This window comes from Equus przewalskii, chromosome 10 (assembly GCF_037783145.1).
Source record: "Equus przewalskii isolate Varuska chromosome 10, EquPr2, whole genome shotgun sequence".
Classification (NCBI taxonomy): Eukaryota; Metazoa; Chordata; class Mammalia; order Perissodactyla; family Equidae; genus Equus; species Equus przewalskii.
The window spans coordinates 13590950-13607637 of record NC_091840.1 but is presented as its reverse complement, the minus strand read 5'-3'; the positions used below and the strand labels follow the sequence as shown (position 1 = coordinate 13607637).

Genomic DNA, 16688 nt, shown 5'->3' with positions numbered 1-16688 from the left:
AAGAAATCTCTGTGGGCTCTACTACAAAGCACCCTAAAAGAGGCACTGGCCCTTTGCTAAAATTGTTCAGAAAAGTCCATGCCCCCCATATAAAAAAACCCTATTTTGGTACCTATTCCATGAGAGCAGTTACACCAACGATAATACTGAATATACACATTTGAATATCCTAATGAGTAATCTTTTTCCCGAGAAATTTTAAGACTTGCATCATCCATTAGACCATGCACATCATTTTTTGTGTCAGATTCCACACCCATTCAAAGAGTAATGTGGGATCACGAGTGATATGTCTAAGAAATGTCAAGCAGGAAATCTGCTATTGTAAGTAGAGTGCATGAATAAAATATATTACTAACAATTTTAGAATTGTAATTTGTATCAAGTTGTCTGTCTTTGTGCGACTTGCTTCACAGAGAGGAATCTCTGAATAATTCATTATGTCCTTCCCCAAGTCTCTAAAAAAAAATCAGAGACATTGGAGATAATATTCTATCCTTTAAATGAATCCTACCCATCCCACCTCCCTACCAGTTGAAGAAACCTCCCTCCGTGCCCCCAGACCCCGCAGCAGAGGGGAAGGAAGTCACTCAGTCTCTGATTATCTTTGGAGACCAGAGGCTCACAACTTCATGAAACTACCTAGTCCAGCTGCCAAGCTGTTGGGAGGTTTGTTCCAACATTGACCCAAACTGGCTTCCTTACTCTCCCCACCCTGGTCCTACATGGTTCTCTCCTGGAGAGCACCAAGGAGCACACCCTCTTCCACACCCAACTGCCTTTCAAACATCTAAAGACAGTTTTGAGATCTTCACATTTCCTCTTCTCTTCCTAAAGCTTCCTTTAGCTCCAGGAGTTAGCTCTTCAATAATCTCTTTAAATAATGTATTATGGACTAAACGGAATTGAATAGGTTTTGTCACATAATGTCCATGAAAACTATTGTCTTGGCTTTAACAAAAAGATCATTCTCAGAGCATACAACTTAACTCACTGATATATGGCTCCAGGTACAGATGCATATTTAGTAGATGTTTTCTGGTGATAAAAACTAAACCTTGAATTTTTAAAGTGGCTTTCAGTGAAAGTCCCAAATGCGTTCAAAATGGAAAGCTTCCAGGCAGTAAACAGAAACTTGATGCCCAAAGGTGTTCTCATGAGCCAGCAGCTCAGTCAAAAAGAACCCCAGTCTCTGGGAGGCGGCCCCCTGGATGACTTGCCCAGGCTGAGCAGAGCTGAGCTGGACTGGATGAATGCCTTCCTTTTCACAGAACATTTTTCTCAAGAAAAAGTGGTAGAAAATCGAGAATTCATTTGGCAAAATAAACGAGAAGACTCCATATTTAATGATAGGAACAAAAAATAGTAGCATTCATTGCCAAGGTCTTGACAAATGAAATACTTATGTGTTCTTCTTGGATTCCACCTATTTTTAATCTTAAAATAGCATCAGGAGGGGAAACCCTTCACCTACGGAAGGTCCAAAATTACTACAGAAACAAGGTGTGTCAACTGTGGTAATTATAACAGACGTGCCAGTAATAATAAAAAACTTCCAAAGACTTCTTGTCCCTATAACTCAAACGGGTCTGGGTGGGGTAGTTCTCCAGTAGTGTAAGTCATGCTTAAAGGATATAAACTAGGCTACGAGTACCACATTGCCTAGAAATTTCCTGGATGAAGTTAGAAACCAGGATTTTTACCAGATATACTTCCAAGGAGGGACATTTTATAAGGCATTTGTAAAGGTATTTACTACATTGGGTGGGGAAGCAGCAACCTGGCTCCTCTGGTTCAAAGGTGCCCAAGTGACATGGGGAGTGTGCAACACAAAAGAAAGTTGAGGAAGAAAGAGCATTCCTCCACAAGGACTCTGCAATATGGTGGAAATACCTGTTCTTGGCGGTGAGGGATCTATGGGAGGTGATTTCCACAAAGGAGGCCACATGTGTGCGCAGCCAAGAAGCCCAGCTATGCAAAAAGAGTGACACACATATTACACGGCTCTCCCTCCAGCCACCATGTCTACCAATCCAGAAAGAACACCCTTCCTGAGCACCCGTTACATTTAAAATACTGGGCTGGCTGCTCAGTATAACACAATCCCTGCCTTCAAAGAGTTCACTTAGTCTACTTAGGGAGACAACTATGTGATCACAGGAACATGGGATGGTATCAAAACAACATTGTGAGTGTTCAGGGGCAACAGATAATCCCAAAGGCTGGTCCATTCTTGTAGCAAGGAGAGGGCTCCCCTTCAACAGAATACAGTTTGGAGCCAAGAAGGAAGAAAAGGCTACTAACAGGGCAGCACATGTCACAACCAAATGACCTTCACCATCATATATTTACTTGCAAGGGTCAAAAGAAAATCCTTTAAGATAAAAGACCATCTTCCCTTTGGAGAATGGGCAGATTTCAAAAGGTAGAGTGGGCCAAACAAGACCAGGAAGAAGGGTTCTGGAGAACAGGAAGGACATGAGCAGACTCACAGAAATGTTTTCTTCCAGCCCAACAAATACCAGAAACATGTCATAGCATGATTGCTAATGGAAGCCTAAGAATCTTCTGGGTCAAGGATGCCTTGTACAGGCTGACATACCACCTGGGGCTCCATGCTCACATTTGTTCCCAATTGGAATGAGTTTAAAGCTGCTTTCTGAGAAAAATCTCAAACCTGCCCTGGCAGGCATTCATAGAGTTCCCCTCTGAACATAGTCTAGCGTCATCGAGCCCTTCTCCATTCCAATGCTGGTGCACAGCACACTTCTTACAGGCCTTACGCTTGTCACTTGTATAACTTTAATCACCCTGCGCCATACTCTACCTTGTGAACCACTTCAGCTCTCCATCAGCCTGTCTAAATTTCTATCCCAGGCCCCAAGCTTATCCCTGTACCTCCAAGAAGCCTTTCCAGATCACTGCAGCCACACACTTTACCCTTCTGAATCATAAGACAGCACAAGCTTTCCTATACTCTTCAACTAGTTCTTAAGCAACTTGAGAAGGAGGACCATATCTTATTCTTCTTGGTGTCTCCTCAGGCCCTAGCACAGTACCTGATAAACAAAAGGGTTCACTTCCAAGACGTTTTACTCACGCGGTTGTTGGCAGCAAGACTCAATTTCTTGCCAGTAGACCTCTCAAGAACTGCTTGAGTGCCCTCACAGCACGGCCGCTGGCCTCCCCCAGAGCCAGTGATCTGAGACAGAACAAGAAGGAAGCTACAATGCCCTTTATATCTAGTCTGAGAAGTCACACGCTGTCACTATTGCCATATTCTATTTATTAGAAGCAAATCACTAAGTCCAATCCACACTTTAGGGGGTGAGAATTAAGCTCCAACTCTTGAAGGAAGGAGTATTCAAGAATTTATGAAAATATTTCAAACTCACAGTAGGGAAGCCCAGGAGACATGTGTGAAGAAGGAATATCAAGAGGTAAGCGATCGCTCAATAAAGCTGCTTTTATATCTACATAATTATTTATTTGCTGGGGACAAACATTCTTCAATCCAACCACATTGAGGATAGAAGAGTCATAAATCACTTGTTACATTTTTATGGAATTTAGTTTTTTCTTATAGCTATACGTTTAGATGTTCCATTGAAAAGGCATACCTGGCATCATGGAATGATGGGCTCTCATAACAGTTATGCACATATTTTATTACACACTGTGGTGGGCAGCTTCTGATGTGGCTCCCAGTGAGTCCTGACCTCCTGGTTTCCACACCCTTGTGTGGTCTCCTCTCCTTGAATGTGAGCTGGACCTAGTTGCTTCTAACTAACAAAATATGGCAAAAATGTTAGGCTGCCACCTCTGTGACTGGCTCATAGAAGACTATGGATGCAATCTTGCTGTCATTTCTCTCTTGACACTGCATGACTTTAGGAAGCAAGCAAGAAGTCCATGAAGCACAGAGCTGAGGGCAGACAGCAAGGAACTAAGGGTCTCAGTCCAACAGCCATGAGGAACAATCCTGCCAACAATTGCATGAGCGAGCTTGGAAGCGGATCCTTTCCCAGTGGAGCCCTGCGATAAGTAGACCCCAAGGCGACTCCTGAATCACAGCCAATGAGAGACCCTGAGTCCCAGGCACCCAGCTAAGCTATGCTTGGATTCCTGACCCACTGAAACTGAGATAATAAGTGTTGTTGCTTTAAGCCACTAAGTTTTGGGGTAATTTGTTATGCAGCAATAGATAACTAATACATACATTTTTAAATACAAAGCTACTGTATTTGGCATTTAAAGAATGGTCCAGACTTTTATAAAATAAAATAAAAAACCTATATATTTTTCAGAACTCAAACTATATACTTAAGATCTATGCATTTTATAATACGCAAATTATACTTCAATAAAAGAAAGAAAAAATAATTCCCTTCTCTTCTCATACATAAATCAGGATTTTCATAAAACAGGTGTGCCTAAAGTGAAACAGAAGCCTCTGAGATAGCCCCTCAGTATGACTCCTGCCCCTGGTATTCACGCGTTCATGTAATACCCTCTCCCTGAGTATGGGCTGGACCTAGTGACTTACCTCAAACATACAGAACACAGCAAAAGGGATGGGATGTCACTTCTGAGATGAGGTTATAAAAAGACTTTGGATTTTGTCTTGCTTGCCCTCTCTTGCCCACTCTGATGGAAGCTAGCTACCACGATGTGAGCCGTCCTACGGAGAGGTCCATGTGGCTACGATCTGAGGGAGGCTTCAGCCAATAGCCTGTGAGGAAGTGAATCCTGCCAACAGCCAGCTTAGAAGCAGCCCTCCCCCAGTCTGGCTTTAAGATGACGGCAGCCTCTTCTAAGCCCCTGAATTAGATGCACAGCTCGGCTGGGTCTGCATTCCTAAACCAAAGAAATTGTGAGATCATAAACGCTTATTGTCTTAAGCCACTATGTTTTGGGATAATCTGTTACACACCAATACATAATTAATATAACCGCCCATGTAACTCAAAATTTATACGTGTTTTAAAATAGAAGAGGCTGTTTAACAAAGAGCTGTGCTTGGTAATAAAAGATCTTATCATAAAATACACACACACACACACACACACACACACACTCACACAACAACTACTCTTACATCCACAGGAGAAGAAAAAACTGTAAGCTCTCTGCAAGAAGGACTGATGTCTTACTTCCCTTTGCACCCACACCTGCACCTGTGGAGGTGGCAGAGAATGAGGAAGGGCTGGCCAATGTTGGCAGGAGGCTCTAAGGAGGGTTGTGCTTTTCCTTTGCCCACACTGGAAAAATCTTTCCATTTCTGTTCCAAGAGGCTTCCTTAGGCTGCAATGGAACTTTCAATTGTCAAGAGAATCAACAATTTGTGCAGACACTCAGCAAGTGTTCCCCAAGGACCTACAACCGGGACATCTGAAAGGGGAGCCTCTGTGAGAGAATGTGGACTCAGAACTAGATGATGGGCTAACACCATCAGTCTTAGACCCGTGAGCCCCTTCCCATCTTGGCTATGACTCTTTACCCAAGAAAAAAAGGGGAAACCCAGCACGTATCAGAAATGCATGTCTCTTTATACATGAGACACTGAAAAATACATGGAATATAACAGGCCAGGATAGTCTTTCCAGTTGTTCCAAATGGGAATGCAAGTACACAGAGGTCTGAAGAGTCTCCCCAAAGAGAAACATGGAGGGGATTTCGGAGGATCTTCAGGGAGAGGTGACTGATGCTTCTATGAACTTCATTCCTTTTAGATTTCATAATCCCCTTCACTTTCTATTTGTGCTCAAAATGAATTTTATCTGTACCATAACCGTTAAGAAGCACACCCCATCCACCCCACTGCCAATAAAAGCAGGTAAATAAAAACGGCAACGTGGGAGACAATTAAGGATTTCTTTCTTGTAACTAAGAAATAAAATTTTCAGAATGCAAAATCAGTATCTTTTCTCCCTCTCCTGTTAGCAAGTGGTTTGCATTCCTACCAAATACTTTAAATAATTTGGATTAGAAACACCACCAGAGGAAGTCCAAATGGAATCCACATACCTGCTGAATACCAATTTGCCTGAAATTTGTTGTTTCTGCTCCCTTCCTGGTGCAGATTAAGAGTAGGTGGCCAGGACACAGTCAAATCCGTTATCGGCCGCCTCCTGTGGCCTGGAGAGGCATCACTCTCCTCTAAGACTTCGGTCTCCTGAGAGAGTTATTGTTCTCAAGTGATTCTTATGCCAAAGCAGAAGGGAATATCTGATAGACTATGTGAGACCCTGGCTGGTCCCCATCCACCTATTATCATCAACCATTGAAGCAAATGAGCATTTCTCCATTGGTTGAGAGTCCAGGTTCTGGACAAACGACTAGGTGCAAATCCAGCTCTACCAGAGCCCAACTTTATGACTTGGGGCGTGTTAACCTATCTCTCTCCACCTTGGCAGAAATGGTTCCTGTAGGAATTTCCTGTGGCCATTGTAACGAATCGGCCCAATCCTGGTAGCTTTAAACAACAGAAATGCATTGTCTCACAATTCTGGAGGCAAGAAGGCAGAAATCAGTATCACTGGGCCCAAATCAAGGTGTCAGCAGGGCTGTGCTCCCTCTGGAGGCTCCAGCAGAGAACCCGCTCCTTGCCTCTTCCAGCTTCTGGCGGCCTCTGGCTTTCCTTCACTCCTTGACTTGTGATCGCATCACTTCCATCTCTGCCTCCTTGAACACACTGCTGCCTCCTCTTCTGTATGTTATTTTCCCTCTGCCTCTCTCTCGTAAGGACACTTGTGATGGCATTAAGGGCCCACTTGGGTAATCCAGGATAATGCCCTTATCTCAAGATCCGCAAAGACCTTTTTCCTAAATAAGATCACATTTACAGGATCCTGGGATTAGGATGTGGAAATGTTTGGGGGCCATCTTTCAGCAGATCAAAGTACTTATCTTAATGAAGATTAAATGAGAAAATACCTGCATAGTAGGTTTATAGGTGCCTGGTACACAGTACATAACTTGATAAACACTCACTTGTTAGAACGCTTGTCTATTAGCATGTGTGTTGACCTTTGCTAACAGTAGATGCTCAACCAGTATAAGTCATTTTCTGGAGGGAAGGACGAGATAGGTGACAATTCAATCTCTTCTGCCAAGATGAAGGGAGAACTGAGGAGAAACATCCTCTTCTGCCCTGGCTGAATCGGCCCTGTGCGGCTCAGTGGGGTTTACCCCCATCTTAGTACCTTTTATTGGTACCTATTTTCCTGGCTAATGAGAAATGTTAAGTAGCTGAAGTTTTTGCTTTATAATATTTCTCTACCACCTACTTCAGGGGAGTGTCTCCAAACAAGAGTCAGCAAAAAGTTCCCTCAGGCTATACATCCACTATTACAGCTGGAATTGGTTTGGTTTCTCTAATTAGAAAAAGTAAAACCCTTTGAACATTCCCACATTTAAAGACTGACTTGGGATTTGTGGACAGGCCTACGACAAAAGAGCTTAGAAACATGTTTTGCAAAATTCTAAGTGGCCACAATACATCATGAACGTCTTCTAATGTTACCAGTCATAATCATCTAAAAGAGGTTGGTATAATCTTCTTATGTTAAGTGTTTTGGTGCATTGGAATAAAATACCCTAAGATGGTTTCTCTGCTTGCATAAAATCTTCTCCCAAGGTAACTATTTTCAAGACAGGTTTGTGGTATTAAGGGTTCATTATTTCCGACATCAAACGTGGAAATCACCACACTTTTTAGGCGTCTGGAAAATACATCCACGTCCTTATTGAAACTATCAAAATGACTCTCGACTCTCAAGTGACTTTCTATGAAGTTAAAACTGAATGGACAAAGGACTTACCCAGGGTGGGCAGAATTAATCACAAGACCTGCTAAGGAAAAATTTAGTTGTGGGTCAATAATCTTCAGTAAGTACTAACAACTGGGGAAACCAGCACTCAATCAATGATTCATTCATAATTTCATTCAGTGTACATTTATTGAGCAGTGATTATGAGCCTAGTACTGTCCTAGATGCTAGGACATAGATAGGACTCTTAAAAGGTCTGCACCCTCCTGGGAGGGGGGAATGACAACAAACTGTGCAGTGAAAAGTAGCAGGAGCTAGGACTGAGGTGTGTGTCATCCACAGCAGGCACCAGGAGGCCACAGCTGGCTCCACTGGATGATTCAAAGAAAGACAAACTTGTATAGATTTTGAAAGGGAACAAATTCCTTGACAGGTGGATAAGGTGGGCAGGAGGGTGTTCAAGGCTCGGTGTGAGCAAAAGTACAGAGATGTGACATATCTTGGCATATCGGGAGACATAAAAATGGTCCCTAAGTGAGAAATGAAGGTAAACAGGTAGGTAGGGCAAGATCACAGAGGGCCTTGAATGCCATGGTAAACTGATGAAACTTGAGAGTACTGAAGACATGAAACAAGAAAATAATAAGGGGCTTAGTCAGTAGCAGTAGGAATATAGAAGGGACAGATATGGGACATGCTATAGGGTCTTAAGGCATAGCACGTGATGCTTGGCCAGAAACATGGGAAATGGAAGTAAAATGTTGTAAGGGGCTTATACTATATCTGATATGGTATAATATTATTGGAAGGTAGACTGTGAGTGGTTAAAGACGTATATTCTAAACCCTAGAGCAACCACTAATAAACAAAACCAAAAAGGTATAGCTAAGGTTGTGGGCCGAATTGTGCCCCCTAAGAAGATATCTCAAAGTTCTAGCCTCAAGTACATGCGAATGTGACTTTATTTGGAAATAGGGTCTTAAAGATATACTCAAGTTAAGATGAAGACATATTGGATTAGGGTGGGCCCTAAATCCAACGACTGATGTCTTTATAAGGAGAAGGAGACTTGAAGACAGGCACACACAGAAGAAAGACCGCCCTGTGAAGACAGAGGCAGAAATTAGAGTGATTCAGCTACAAGCCCGGGAACAGCAAGGATTGCCAGCAACTAACAGAAGCTAGGAAGGGGCAAGAAATGATTCTTCCCTAAAGGTCATGCTTCAGAAGGAGCACGACCCTGCCAACACCTTAATTTTGGACTTTCAGGTCTCAGAACTGTGACAGAACAAATTCCTGCTGCTTTAAGACACCTAGTTTGTGGCCCTTTGTTATTGCAGTCCTAGGAAACGAATACAGGTAATAGGCCAATCATGAAGATAAAATAGATTAAAATTACTCGATTATCTCAAAAAAAGACAGGAAAAAATGAAAATAAACTGAATGCCCTATCAAAGAAAGACAATAGTGGTCATTAAATGCAAACTATAATCCCATGTAAATTAGCGATACTTCCATTACATGTAAATGGTATTATAAAGACTCTGAATAAAAGGCAAAGAATTGTCACATTGGATAAAAAGGTAAGACCAAACTACATGCTGTCTACATGAAACTCACTTTAAATTTAAAGACACAGATACAGTAAAAGCAAAAAGATAGAAAACAATATACTATGTTAACACTAATCAAAAGAGTAGCTATATTAATATCAGACCAAGAGCAAAATTAACACATCTGAATAAGGTATTATTACAGAAAATCTAGAATACTTTTTTTATAAGTAAAGGTAAATATGGTAATTTATTTTCTGATGACATTTGTCTTTACACATTAGCTACTTCATGTTTTCCACCAGCATTTGTCGAATACTAGGATTCTTAAGGACACATTCCATTCTGAGTGTGATTCCTAGAATGATCATATTTTTAAATGTTCTCCTTTTTTGTACCTGCCATTACAAAGTTTTGCCTCACTTTCTTCCTTGAAAACGAACAAAGGTAGCAACAAAAAGCAATGGATACTGAGAGCCTGAGATGGTTGAACCAGTTTTTCTCATTAATTCTTCCTAAATTTTAGCGCTGGCAATCTCTAGCTATATACGTGAAACACTAGTAGCTTACACTAAGAACTACATGATGCGTAGAATAAAACAAATAATCTCACTACAAGGACATAAATATTTTGTCTTAAATTTAAACACACAGTGTTTAGATAAATTCTCCATACTTAACTATTGGAGCACTGACAAGAAGAAATAACATTTTTGAAAGCTCACAGAGGAAAATCTTCCAACATGTGCCTAACCTAGAAAGATGTCTGGCAATCAATAAACATTTGTTGATTGACTCAAATCATGTAACCTTTCTTGGGCAAGAGGCTTACCATTTCCTCAACTGTAAAATGGAGAAAACAACAGTGACCTGCCTAGGGCAGCTGTGAGAATTTACATTAAAAAAATTATAATGGAAATTATTTCTTTGAATAAAGAAGACCTAAAGTACTGTAACAAACCTTCCTGTAACTCTTGTCGTAAGAGAATGTCCATATTTTCTGGATAATTAAATATTTTCTTTTTATGTACTAAGTCTTTTTTTTTCAGTTTCTTTTTAAGCCAGTGTGTACACAAACATTTCTAAAATGTATTGTAAGTACCCTGCTTTCCTAAACAGAATAAATCAATAAAATTGAACACTTTCTCAGTGATGACCCTGAATCAATGTTTATACCATTCTGGTCCACAGAAAGGGGGTTCATGAGCTTCTGTTCCTATACTAAGCGGCCTTGAGCAGTGTTGTTTCTGCACGGTTATTGGGCCTGCTAAAATTTCGTCCTGCTCTCTTTCCCTACCTTCCCATTTTCTGCTTCTGATATTTGACACAGGAAGCCAGAGAACAGGCTTGTTTTGAATAATGGACTTTGGGTACTGGCCTCTTCTACAGCCTAGGGTACGCGGGCTCATGACAGCGCCTATGATTACTAAGTGTCTGATACTGCCCCAGTCTGACGTCTGCTCTGCACTATGTTGCTTCATATTAATACTAGCAGATAAGCTGGAACTCACTGATTTCCTTTAGTTAGTCTCAAATAACGAAGAGTAGCTGATTCCATGAAAAGCCTTCTATCACAGTAATTTATATGTTTTAGTATCTTACCGTTTCTCGTTATATAAATAAGAAAATGAGCGGGGTTTTGGTGACAAAAACAAGAGCAGCCACATGGTGTTTAAAGAACACCCGGAAGCCAAGAAACACTGACTTTTTTTTTTTTTTGGACATTCAATTAGTACACAAACTCTCATACGGAAACTCCTCCCAAATTATATTTTATATAAATATCTTCAGCTCCATTCACTGCAAAGAAATCTGCCATCATAGAAAAGAACATGCAGATGACCATTTATGAGGCAAAGTTTGATACGTCAGGTGCTAAATCAAGCACATTGTATTAAACATTTTACTGACTATAAACAAGAGTAGAAATTGTGAAAGTGTGTAGTAGCTTTGGAAATTGTGTGAATATAACACAATTCAACTTTAATTGGATGCCTACAGATGAAACAATAATTGACTCTTTAGCTGTAACTCCAAGGTATTTTATAACTATTACATGTTCCAAGTACAGTATTTATTTCAAAAGGCCTTAATAACCCATCAAATTCTATCTTTAAAATACTACCCCCACTCTGAGAAAATTACATGTACACACTAGAATAAAATGACCTGTCAAGTATAATGTAATTTTAATTCAATAAAACAAGAAATATGCATTAATCTGTACTTTACCACTTAATAGCATGATGTTATCTTTCAAGGGAAAGAAACCCGACGATTAATACCCAATGACATATGACTGGCAAGTTCCTCCAATCCACTCCCATTTATCTTTCCAGCCTTGATCTCCTACCACAGGCCTCTTCTGTGGAATCCTGCCCAACTAGTAGTTCCTGAATAGCCCTCACACTTTCTAGCACTGTGCTTCTGTTCAGAATGTTCCGTCCTGCCCCCTTGGCACCAGTGTCCCCTCATTCAAGTCTTATTGCAGCATCTTTCCAGGTCCTTCATACCTGCTCTCTTTTCCAAGAAGCCATCTTTGGGCAGAAATAATCCCTCCTCTCTCTCATCTCCGTGGGACCCAGCACTTCTCCTATGGGACTTCTATGCTCTGCCTTTATTACAGCACACCATGGTTTCCCAGTTGCCCATCCAGAAAGCTCTTTAGGCCAAGTACTACCACTGTATGTCCACAGGGACTAGCATGAAGCCTCTGCATATAATGATGCTAATAAACGTGACCTGAGTCAATGAATTACAAACCACATCATGGAAATCCTAGACATGACAAAAAGAAAAAAAAAAGATCCTATTTTTTAATGCTGATATAGAACAGTTTCTTATAACTTCTCTGTAATAATTTTAAGGTTAGGAAAAAATGCTTGACTTAGTCCACTCCGGATAAACTCTTTAAACATTAACTAGTAAGTTTTAAAAGCATGAAATGACTTTTTCCCCCTGTGGCTTTATATAGAACCATAATAATCGCAACATGAGCTTAGGGCCTCTGTAAATGTCTGATACTAACCTCCCACTGTGGGAATCCCAAGTGGTGGCTTATTATCAGCCTCATATGGAACAAATGTGGTCAAACTATAAAAATCTGCTGTGGGACTCAGAAACGTTTTAGAGGCTCACACAAGCTTAGGGCTTTGACATTTAATTGATAGCCCAAGAAGCATACATTGATGGAAAATCTTAACAGATTCAAAAGAGTTTTAAACAACATAGTTACACATTTTTTACAGGGCACATGTTTTTCTGCAAACCCCAGAACAGATATGTAAACATGGCATAAAGTGGTAATATTTTTCCTTAATTTTCAGCATAACTAGTCTCCTTCCTTTGTGGCTTTTGTATACAGCAGGCACAGAGAGTCACATGCACTCCCAAAGTGCAGTGAGATCTGCGTCGGAAGCCAGCCCCGCTTGCACATGTAATTCCTACCCTCAGAACCACAGCTGTCATCTGCCGCCTCTGGATCCGCCTCTGTTTAGAGAGCGGGAATTACTTTTTTCTTTCACATCCAAGTCCAGAAGGGTGAACTAGCTTGGAAGCCCAGGCAACTGCTCTTCATCTGTTGCAGAAATTCATTTAAGCCACAGGGGAAGAAAATAATGAGGGAGCTAAGCCTCCAAAATCTTTTGGTTTCTCTTGGCTCTGCAAAGCTTCCTCAGTCACTTTTAAGAATGCAAGTTACAGGAGCACAAGGGGGAGGGGAGTGGGGGTGGCAGACCCATTTTCTACAAAACCTTCTTATGGAACCATACTCTCGAGCTAACTCTTGCTTACATCTGCATTGCGAAAACAGCACAGGACAGATTAAAATCTAGTTAATAAAACCTCACTTTCACATCTTTGTTCATCATCTCTCTAGAGCTTAGAAAGAACAAGCTGGACTTGTCTGAGAGTCCGTCCTGCACTTTCGCCTTTCCCCCTAGCTAAAGTAGTCACTAACCAGCGCTGTATGACCAGAGGACACACATGGGGAAAACCAGTAACAGCCACTTCCTACCTCTGCAGAGTTTCACTAAGGGCTTGCGCATACCTTGTCTTATTTGGTTATGCACCGCAGTGTGGGGTGGGATAGGAGCTGCCATTTTTTTTTTCAGCTGAGAAAAAAAGAGGCTCAGATGGTTTAGGGTGAAATGCACCAGGAAATACATCCAGTGAAGGTCAGATATAGAGGTCAAACAATACACTAATAACTACCATTTACTATGCACTTGTCATCTGCCATCTTGTTCAGTCTTCACAGGGGAGGTGTGTCGTCCCTCTTTTACAGATAGGGACAAAGAGAGATGCAGAGAAGCGAAGGAGTCAGAGAAGTGATGGAAGCAGAATTGGGCATCTCATGCAGGTCAAACAGACTTGACAGCCCAAGTTCCACCTCTGACGATACACTGTCTGCAAAAATCCAGATGTTATAGCCCAGCTCACTTTCCACTGCAGCCCAAGCAAAGTGCTGGAGCACCCAGGGCTGCGGACCCCCCGAGAAACCCCGCTCCAGGGGCTGTTGCTCACTGCAGCCCCCGCAACGCTGCAGCTACCCAACCGACTTCTCTGGGCTATTTATGAGACAGTCCTTGCTCTCAGAAGACATCCGTCTTGAGATTATTCATTCCCCCCCCTATGAAGCAAAACCAGCACATACTGTCCTTTCAGCGCCAAGCCCCGTTCCGGGTTTTGCAGTCAGCTGCCTCCCTCTCCGCCCCCTCACCGACAGTCAGGGCTCCCGACTGGGGCTGAGCCTGCTCCCAAGCAGCGCTGAATGTTCCCCTTTGTCTCCGAAGCCCTGGGCTGGCTCTGACGGCTGGAAAGCCTGAACAACAATGATGAATCAGAGTATTTATTTTTGAGGTTTTCTCCAAGCTGCCTCTTCATCAGCTCTTAAATAGCAGCATTCAAGCTGCCACAGACACTTCCAGAAGTTTGCTGGCCTGGGGTTCCCAAGGGGGAAAACTTCGCCTTCCTGGCAACAGATGCAAGAGCTCCATAACACTCAGTTGAAAGGAGAGGCACAAAGTGAATTTCTCTGCGACAAGATGGGTGGCCTACATGTTTAAATTGATTTTTTAAAATTATTTTTAAATCCCTCAGGTTGCATGACCAAGGATGAATTCCTATTTCTAAGTGTGGTGACCTTTTCTAAAACTGTGTTATGCTTTTCACTCTTAATTGGTGCCACCTAAGACCACACGTTACATTTACTTGGTATGTCTGAATGAGCTATTGAATCCAGGATGAGGAAACCCACGCCTTCAAATCTGAATTAAAAGAACTACATATGGGGGGCTGGCCCAGTGGCCGAGTGGTTGAGTTCGCATGCTCCGCTGCAGGCGGCCCAGTGTTTCGTTGGTTCGAATCCTGGGCGCGGACATGGCACTGCTCATCAAACCACGCTGAGGCAGCGTCCCACATGCCACAACTAGAAGGACCCACAACGAAGAATACACAACTATGTACCGGGGGGCTTTGGGGAGAAAAAAAAAATAAAATCTTTAAAAAAAAAAAAAAAAAGAACTACGTACGTGGGGCTGGCCTACTGGCATGGTGGTTGAGTTTGGCACAGTCTGCTTCAGCGGCCCGGGTTCACCGTTTTAGATCCTGGGTGCAGACCTACACTACTTGTCAGCCATGCTGGGTGTTGACCCACATACAAAACAGAGGAAGACTGGCACAGATGCTAGCTCAGGGTGAATCTTCCTCGGGGGGGGGGGGGGGGGCAACTATCTATGGGTACAAGGTAGTTTTTGGATATAATACTCTCATGAAAAAGGTAACCGTTCTTATTAATATTGAAAAAAATTCAATAACAAAATTATTGGGCTTGAGAAGGGAAAAATGTAAGAATAATTCACAAATTTAGAAATTTGTTTTTGCTGCACCGTTTGACTATAATAACACAACAGAAAGATATTCTCCACCTAAAGCATTCACTTATACACATACACACACTCCCCATGCTTCACTTCATGCTTTGAAGAGTGCAAAGGAGGTTTTCTTTTTTTTAAAGGCAGAGGCAGTCAGGCAAAAAAAAATACCAAGAGTGAAAATCTGAGGATGCCACACAAAAATATGATGTTGAATCATGGAACAGTCTCCAGTAAAAATTATTTTCGTACATTTGCTTGTGAATAGATAAGCTTAGATGAGTTTTGCAGAGGCCAGAAGAGAGTGGACTGTTTTTATGGTAGCGCGGAAGATACAAGGACAAAGTCTAGAAGTCTAACTGCTGACAGGCCTGGATGAGGCCTCAGACACGGGGCCTAAGAAAGAGCACACTGTTGGCAGAAATGGCTGCTCTGTGCTCTCTCGATGGCCCTCTCCATGTCCTTTGGGCACATCTCACGGTCAAGCACTTTGCTTGCTTTCTGGCTAAATGTAGAATTCTGTTTTCCTGTGGTACCCATTCCAGCCTCTGAGAGGTCATGCCAAGTCCCAAATGCCATTGATGTCCATACTTGCACCAGGACAGTATTGCCAACAGTGGACAAACTTGAAAAATAATAGCTACTACTTACTAGGTGCCGGATGTTCTACCAGATGCTTTAGGTCTACTCCTTACTTAATCTTCACAAGACTGCCCCATATATAAATGTATTATTTCTACCACTTTTCAGAATAGGCTACTAAGGCTCAGAGAGGTTAAGTAACTCTCAAAGACACACAGCTTTAAGTGACAGAGCCGAGATTCCAAAGTTCTGTTCTTATCCCTAGTCACACATCTCTAGAAAGGATCAGCTCTGGGTCCTCACTACCCAAAATAAAATCTTCAGTAACATCAAGAAAAAGAGACACCATGAAGAGGCCCTTAGATACGAAGGCAATCTCTACCTCAACAGAAATAAACATATTTAAGAACTGCAGAAATGGGGAAGAGTAGAGAATACTTCAATTTTGTTCAGGGAAACTTTTGTACTCTTCTACAGCAAAGATGAGTTGAGAAGATAAGCTCGCATACACTCAAGAAAGTTCCATCAGAACTGCATCTCATGACTTTTACAGCGTGACATGAAGACCAAATGGCATTTGATCACAGGGAACATCTGTCAATACAAAATCTTCCCCAGAATGTTAGTTTTCAAGTGGTGCTCCACATATGAACTCTAAGGAACCCCAACCACAGACCTCATTCAGTTACAAAGAAGCCCTAAGTGTTTGACAACTCAGTTGCAGTTCTTATCACCACCTCCTAAAACCCATTCTTGGAGCAACAGAGCCACACATTTTGGAGTCCATTTCAAAACTGGTTTTACTTTCTCAATGATTCTTACCTGTGGCCCCAAATAATTTTCACCCTAAATTACAGTAATAATTTACTTAAGGGAGATTTGGTGAACTACTATTCTCAAAAAGAAAA

The 16688-nt window shown here is 41.8% G+C and overlaps 1 protein-coding gene across 4 annotated transcripts in view; it reads right to left on the bottom strand.

The window, feature by feature from the left end:
- PRKCA (protein kinase C alpha) overlaps positions 1-16688 on the bottom strand; it is a 405935-nt gene that overhangs the window by 196783 nt on the left and 192464 nt on the right. The window contains exon 1 of one of the 4 annotated variants that reach the window (XM_070560198.1): positions 13980-14103. The exons of the other annotated variants lie outside the window; for them this stretch is intronic. The gene's annotated coding sequence lies outside the window, so the exon portion shown is untranslated. Of the gene's footprint in view, positions 1-13979; positions 14104-16688 lie in introns of those variants that run through there. 4 annotated transcript variants of the gene reach the window in all.